Raw genomic sequence first — 8,526 nt, forward strand, 5'->3', positions numbered from 1 at the left:
AGGGGGATGGAGGACAGGGCCGAACGATGAGTGCTACGATGCACAACACCTGCTATTGACCAGATAAGAGATGGTCAATTTCCTGGACTGAGAGACTACATGTTTCTGAGATTGCGCCCCCCCTGACCCCTGATGTTCTTTCCCCCTGTGCCGGTGGCGAAGGCAGCATGTGCCGACGGGGACCCAAAAAGCAACCGGGTGGGTAACCTACTGGTCGGCAGCCATCTTGTTCACCTCACCAGCACCTGGGACTTAATCTTGGGACTGATTTGTATGTTTGGATTTTTTTTTCATGTTTGTAACTTGCCCAAGTCTTACAAGTAAAAATGGTTGCATTTCAAAAACTGTCCGTGGTGGCCTGGCATCCGTAGAACCTGTTGTGACACAAAACAGTTATAAATTGGCTGGTAATTACTGTAGACCCGGGCAGAGCAGGTGGGTTAAAGAATGAGGTGGCTCTAGTCAGAGGTAAAGCACTGATTTCAGCCAAACAGACTTTTTAAGGGGTTGGCAGGAGACATTTTCTCAGAACCTGATTTCAAGGCATGAGAATGAGTCATAGTTCCATTGATATTGTTTCTAGACTTCAATGATAAATTCAGTGTAAATCAATAGAAAGAGCTTGCTTGTTCACAAAAAAAAACACAAATATTACAATTCTACCTCCTACTAATTGAGATTCTACATAATAGTGTAGGGTCTGGGTCGAACATTGTTAATCTTACAGAAAGGGTTACACAGACTTGTAAGCCTACCCAGCATCGTCAGACTAGAGCTCCATCTGCCATCTAGTGGCCAAAAGGAATACGTTGTACTTTTCAAGAACGGATTATTTAAAAAAGGAATACTCTACTGACACAATGTTTGCTGCTGCCTATGCTCAATACTCAGTCAGTCTTTTATTTCACATGTATCCAATCATAATATTATTTGACTGACATGTTGATTTGTATTTGAACTTCCATTTATTGAAAAGCATTAACTAGGCAAATGTCAATTATTTGAGAGGTGAAAAGATTGCAATGTGTTCTTCACGATTCCAATTGACACCAGGCAGTCCCAGACTGACAAGTGTAGTTGCATCGTGGCTGTCAGTCGTGCTGCTGTGTGTCTGATGATACCCTTTAGGTCAAGTAATTAACCTAGAACAAATTGGAAGCAACAGTAGAATTCCAAGAACACCACAGCCACCATTACCACAGAAACTTTAGATGAATTCAATGGCTTCTGATGCTGTATGGTACGTGGTGGCCCACATATTCACGTTTTCTGCATGTGTGGGTGGTGGGTTGTTCCTTACGAATGTACAAAACTAAAAATACATTAGGCATACACAAGTCTCAAGTACATTCCACTGTACATATAGAATATAATGCAATAAAGTACAACACAATTCAGGTGACAAACTCCCTCTTGTCGACAATCATCTTGTAGTTAGCTGGAAGCTCGTAGAGTGGCAGGGAGGGATTCTGTGAGGACTCAAAGGGAACCGTTAAAAATGAGTGACCAGCAGAGCCTACCCCGTTGTTCGGGTTCTGAGATGTACAGTATGTTCTCTGAACCTGTAAAACCAGAATGACTCATCTCTCAGACAGATACTCTTTTAGTTCTCCAACCGTGATGACAAACCTCTTTAGATGAAAGTCTAGAACATTCTCAGTGCCGTCTTTTACTTTATGAATAGCTCATAGGAATAGCAAGGTGACTGTCTACCATACCTCTTTGAATCATCCATTTCAATCATCAGCACATCCTGTTTTCATCCTTTGAAAAATATTGTGAATTAAAGAATAAGAATTTGCTCTGTTTAACAGAAATTGTGTATAACATGTTGTTTAGCATTATATACATGCACAGAGTGACGATGAATGAAAGGAGAATGTATTTGTTTGCAGCCAGTGTAATGACAGCATGGTTTGTGTTGTAGTCATTATCAGTGTAGTTTGTATAATTAAGACCATTGGGACTGCTACACTAATTGGCTGCTGCAGAAGCCCCCCATAATTAAGAGGCTGTTCTGCTGGGAGACGGACAGGGCGGCATTCTCACAGACAGGGAGTGTGTGTGTTTTGGTACAAGCTGGGCTGAAGCGCATTTGGGTACGTTTTCGAGAGAGAGAGAGAGAGAGAGAGAGAGAGAGAGAGAGAGAGAGGAGAGAGAGGGAGAGAGAGAGAGAGAGAGAGAGACAGACAGAGAGAGAGAGAGAGAGAGAGACAGACAGAGAGAGAGAGAGAGAGAGAGAGAGAGAGAGAGAGAGAGAGAGAGAGAGAGAGAGAGAGAGAGAGAGGTTTAGGCATCAACTGTGTGGCCGGGGTGGCCCTCAATCTCATTACCATACCTCAGTGAAGGACTGATCCTAACCACAAGGAGGCAGTGTTTGATAGTCCTGGTTTGTGTGTTGACAATATATTTTCCATGGGGTATACCTGGATTCTATATCAGTTCATCTCCAGGACAGACAGTCTAAAAACCCATTTCACCTTCCCAAAGTGATGCCAAAAAAGCTCCTATAATCCCCATGTAACCCTCTCTGTTGCAGCAGGAAGCAGCTCTCTCCAAAAAAGCCATGGGATGCATCCCAAATGGCACCCTATTCCCTACATAGTGCCCTACTTTCGCCCAGATCCCATAGGATTTACATAGACAGAACCATGGTTGACATGAGTATCTATCTGGGGATGGGGACCACCTGTTCAGTTGGGCTGGTGCCCAAATCCCTGTCAACATAGGGCTGGGCACACACTTCAGAGGTGTCAGATGAGAGGGATGCTAATGTAGCTCTCAGATAACAACGGGCTCCATTGATCTTTTCTTAGACTCTCTTTTGTTACCTAAACATTAACATGCACCTCGGGAGGTTGTCCTTGGACAGTGTGTGTAAAGGTGTACTGGACAAATCTGGGGTATACAGAGACAGTGTACAGCACAGGGCTTGATGTGTAGAATGTCTTTTGGCAGTACAGTCTTCCATTACTTTCAAAGAGCCGGCCCAGGGCCAGGTTTGTATGTCAGCCCTCTCTGTCTAAGGTACTGTGTACAACTCAATCTCTGCAGAAAGAACCAAACAAGTGACTACAATATAGGTAACGTGCCTATGCTTTTATATTACCAACTAAAGCCACTGGAATGGATATTTTAGGTCTGTAGCTAGTATATTACTTGAGAAATAAACACAACACGTACACGCATTAGGCAGGTGCCTGTGGAGGCAGATTTTTTTTATTTTACCCTTATTTAACAAGGCAAGTCAGTTAAGAACAAATTCTTATTTTCAATGACAGCCTAGGAACAGTGGGTTAACTGCCTGTTCAGGGGCAGAATGACAGATTTGTACCTTGTCAGCTCAGGGATTTGAACTTGCAACCTTTCAGTTATCTGGCTAATGCTCTAACCACTAGGCTACCCTGCCAACCCAGATTGACGGGGGCTGTAGTGTCTGAGCTGAACTGACCAAGACGGACCTCCAACAACAACAAACTTCACATAATCCTGCCCAAAAATAATGGCAATTTCTCTAAACCAGTGGCATGTGGGCTTTTTAGATGAGCGCTGATACCGCCCTGTGATATGTAAACTTCATTTAACTAGACAAGTCAGTTAAGAACAAATTCTTATTTACAATGACAGCTTACCCCGGCCAAACTTGGACGACGCTGGGCCAATTGTGCGCCGCCCTGTGGGACTGCCAATCATGGCCGGATGTGAAATAGCCTGATAAGCAGTGCCCACTTTGTCAAAGGCAGGGAGGGTGCTGTTGGAGAGGCGCATCTCTGCGGCGCTCCAACAATGTTCCATCCACAAAAAAATCACCTAACATAAATCATGTAGCAGATATAAGATATGGTAGAAAGAATATGTGGCCTTTTCTGTTGCCTTCAGACTTGGGGATCAAATGTATGACAATGTAATGAGGCGGACACTTTTTTACATCATGCAGGTTTCTCCGATCAAATAGCCTAATCCAATACAAAATGCTCTGTCATGTTAACAAACAACATATCCTAAAATCAGGATAGGTCAAAGTAAAATGGACAATAGGGAATGGACAATCACAGCTGTTGTCCAGGAGTTCCATCCCATTGTCATCATGATCAGTGGTTTCAAGTTTGTATCCTCAATATTTCACAAGCTGATCATGGTGAAACATAAAACACTAGTGCATTTCCTGCTGTGTAAACAAGTTGCAAATAGGCTAACAATGACTCCCGATAAAGTTGGGAAGCTGATGTAGAGAGCTTAAATAGCCACATTGATTAGTCACAGGAATCAGGTCAAATAAAGTCAGTGCAATGGCCTATTTTTACAAATGGTGGGCCTACCACATGGGTGGGCATTCATAAAATTCCATTGCGGGCCACATGGTAGGCTACACCCCAGTAAGCACGAGCCAATGTCTTTTGGGTGTCTTTTTTGGTCCTGGACATGACGTCTTTTTTTTTGTGTTTTACAAACGGTAGGCTTACCACATAGTTGGGCATTCATAAAATTAAATTTCAGGCAACACAGTAGGCTACACCTCAGTAAGCAGGGCCTTGATTTCCACATAAACAGACATTGGTTTTTGGGCTGGTCCGAACCAAATCTGAACCAATCATAGACGTCTATGTTTGGTTCAGGTTTTGTCTGGTCTGGATCAGCCTTGATTTGGCCCAAACATAGACATCAATAAATTACTTAATTTCAACTTTCATTCAGAACCAAAAACAAGCCTAATTTCAACATATGGAAAATATATAATTTGAAGGTCTGGAAAATACGCATTTTCAACATCTGGAAAATAAGTATTATCAACTTTTATTTAGAACTGAAAATGAACCTGATTTCAATGTCCAGAAAATACATAAAAAGTTTTGACACAACTACTCAGTCAAGGGTTTTTCTTTCTTTTTACTATTTTCTACATTGTAGAATAGTGAAGCCATCAAAACCATGAAATAACACATATGTAATCATGTAGTAACCAAAAAAGTGTTAAACAAATCACAATATATTTGAGATTTGAGATTCTTCAAAGTAGCCACCCTTTGCCTTGATGACATCTTTGCAGACTATTGGCATTCTCTCAATCAGCTTCACCTGGAATGCCTTTCCAACAGTCTTGTTCCCACATATGCTGAGCACTTGTTGGCTGCTTTCCCTTCACTCTGCGGTCCAACTCATTCCGAACCATCAAAATTGGGTTGAGGTCAGATGATTGTGTAGACCAGGTCATCTGATGCAGCACTCCATCACTCTCCTTCTTGGTCAAATAGCTGGAGGTGTGTTGGATCACTGTCCCGTTGAAAAACAAATGATAGTCCCACTAAGTGCAAACCAGATGGGATGGCGTATCGCTGCAGAATGCTGTGGTAGCCATGCTGGTTAAATATGCCTTGAATGCAAAATGAATCACTGACAGTGTCACCAGCAAAGCACCATCACACCTCCTCCTCCATGCTTCACGGTGGGAACCACATATGCAGAGATCATCCGTTCACCTGCTCTGCGTCTCACAAAGACAGCGGTTGGAACCAAAAATCTCACATTTGGACTCAAAGGACAGATTTCCACTGGAAAAATGTCCATTGCTCATGTTTCTTGGCCCAAGCAAGTCTCTTCTTCTTATTGGTGTCATTTAGTAGTTGTTTCTTTGCAGCAATTCGACCATGAAGGCCTGATTCATGCAGTCTCCTCTGAACATTTGATGTTTGTATTTGAATTTATTATGGATCCCTGTTAGCTGTGGCCAAGACAGCAGCTACTCTTCCTGAGACATGTTGTTACTTGAACTCTGTGAAGCATTTATTTGGGCTGCAATCTGAGGCTGGCAATTCTAATGATCTTATCCTCTGCAGCAGAGGTAACTCTGGGTCTTCCTTTCCTCATGAGAGCCAGTTTCATCTTTGCACTTGATGGTTTTTGCGACTGCACTTGAAGAAACGCTCAAAGTTCTTGAAATGTTCCGTATTGACTGACCTTCATGTCTTAAAGTAATGATGGACTGTCATTTCTCCTTGCTTATTTGAGCTGTTCTTGGCATTATGTGGACTTGGTCTTTTTCCAAATAGGGATATCTTCTGTATACAACCCCTACCTTGTCACAACACAACTGATTGGCTCAAACGCATTAAGAAGGGAAGAAATACCACAAATGAACTTTTAACAAGAAACGTGTTAATTGAAATGCATTCTAGGTGACTACCTCATGAACCTGGTTGAGGATGCCAAGAGTGTGCAAAGCTGTCATCAAGGCGAAGGGTGGCTACTTTGAAGAATCTCAAATATATTTGGATTTGTTTAACACTTTTTTGATTGCTACATGATTCCGTATGTGTTATTTCATAGTTTTGATGTCGTCACTATTACTCTGCAATGTAGAAAATAGTAGGTGTGTTCAAACTATTGACAGGTACGGTATTTTTCAATGCCATTTTGTGTACTAAGACTATTCTGCCTAGGGCGGTATAACTAACCTTGTGGGGACACACAATTCAGTCGCATTCAAAATCCAATTTTCCCTAACACTAACACTAACCCTTGCTCTAACTCTAAATATAACCCTAGAAACCTGACCTTAACCCTAACCCTAGGTCCTAACCCTAGCTTCTAACACTAAACCTAATTCTAACCCCACACTAATTCTAACCTGAACCGTAAAACCCCTAGAAATAGCATTTGAACTTGTGGGGACTAACAAAATGTCCCATGTTTGTCAAATTTTTGTTTGTTTACTTTTCTTGTGGGGATTTCTGGTGCCCACAAGTGCTTTGTCAAGGGCCACACTGATAATCAGTGGTGTAAAAAGTACTCAATTGCCATACTTGAGTAAAAGTAAAGATACCTTAATATAAAATGACTCAAGTAAAAGTGGCAGTCACCCAGTAAAAAGCACAATTTTCTTGTATTTTTGTTGTTGTCGAGGGATAGCCAGGGGCACACTGCAATACACTGCTTTACAGACAAAGCATTTGTGTTTAGTGAGTCCGCCAGATCAGACGCAGTAGGGATGACCAGGTATGTTTTCTTGATAAGTACTGTTGGGTGTCATGGAAAATGTATGGAGTAAAAGGTACATCATTTTCTTTAGGAATGGAGTGAAGTAAAAGTAAATGTTGTCAAAAATATAAATAGTAAAGATACCCCCAAAAACGACTGAATTAGTACTTTAAAGTATTTTTATTGAAGTACTTTACACCACTGCTGATAATTAGGACATCCCAGAAAAAGAAGGGTGTATTCTTGGCAGGTAGGTAGCCTAGTGGTTAGAGCGCTTGGCTAGTAATTGAAAGGTTGCTAGATTGAATTGCAAAGCGGACAAGTTAAAAATATGTTGTTCTGCTCCTGAACAAGGCAATTAACCCACTGTTCCTAGGCTGTCATTGTAAATAAGAATTTGTTCTTAACTGACTTGCCTTGTTAAATGAAGGTTAAATAAATAAATAAAAAACTCAAATTAAAATACAGTAGTTTTTTTGTGTGATGTCATAGGAATTAGTATTTGCACACCACCTGGACAAATCCCATTGAAATTTGATTATATATCCTATCCTAGTGGATTAGAGTTAGGCCCCTCTGAAGTTTGGCCTGCCTAAAGCACATGCAACAGTTGTGATAAGCATTCCTACATCGTGAAATCTGTTCAATGTGACCACTTGTCTGAGTGTGGTAGCAGCCTACAGTCTAATAGGACACGAATAGATTGCATGTGAAAAAAATAATCCAGTATAGTCAGTGACACTGTCCAGATTAGTAATGTCAATTAATTAAAGGTGGCGTGTTCTACAAACTGATCCTGACAAAATCCATTGGTTGTAGTTCGTTGATAATTTATGCCGCGTTCATGTGCTATTCGGAACTAGGAAACTAGCAAAATTCCGACTTGCTAAATGTAGTTCAAGTGTTGCGTTCAATGAATCAGAAAGTCTGAAATATCCGAGGTTAGTAATTCCGACTAGCATGTGAACTCGGCAGTAGGCTTTAATGCCACGTTCAAGTGCTAGTCGGAACTAGGAAACTCGAAAACGTCCCACTCGCTAGGTTGAAGTTACACTCATAATACCTAGCCATATTGATTCAACGAATCTGCAAATTGGACATTCCAGAGTTTCCTAGTTCCGACTAGTATATTAACTCCGCATAACTGCAGAGGTGACGTCACCGGGTTATTCAGACCACAGATAATCCGTTACATTGACCAGATACTCTAGCGGCCGCTCTAACAACGAAAATAAATGTATCCAAAAATGGAACGCAGTCTGGAGGAGACAAGATCAGGTGGGACCATTTTAGCCAATGAGCGTGTAGATACGTGAACAACAGGCACAACAGTTTCCAGTCAAAATTGGTTATATTGTAAAAATTACAAACACTTGCTTTTTGGTTTTATTTAGGCGTAAGGTTAGCAGTGTGGTTAGGGGTAGGTTTAAAATCACATTTTAAGACGATACATTTAGAAATAGGCGGGGTTTATAACTGTGGCTGAGGTAATAGTGATGACCACGCATAACTCCGATATAAAGTGTTTTTTTTCTCAAAGTTTCCTGGATG

This window comes from Oncorhynchus kisutch, linkage group LG18 (genome assembly GCF_002021735.2).
Source record: "Oncorhynchus kisutch isolate 150728-3 linkage group LG18, Okis_V2, whole genome shotgun sequence".
NCBI lineage: Eukaryota > Metazoa > Chordata > Actinopteri > Salmoniformes > Salmonidae > Oncorhynchus > Oncorhynchus kisutch.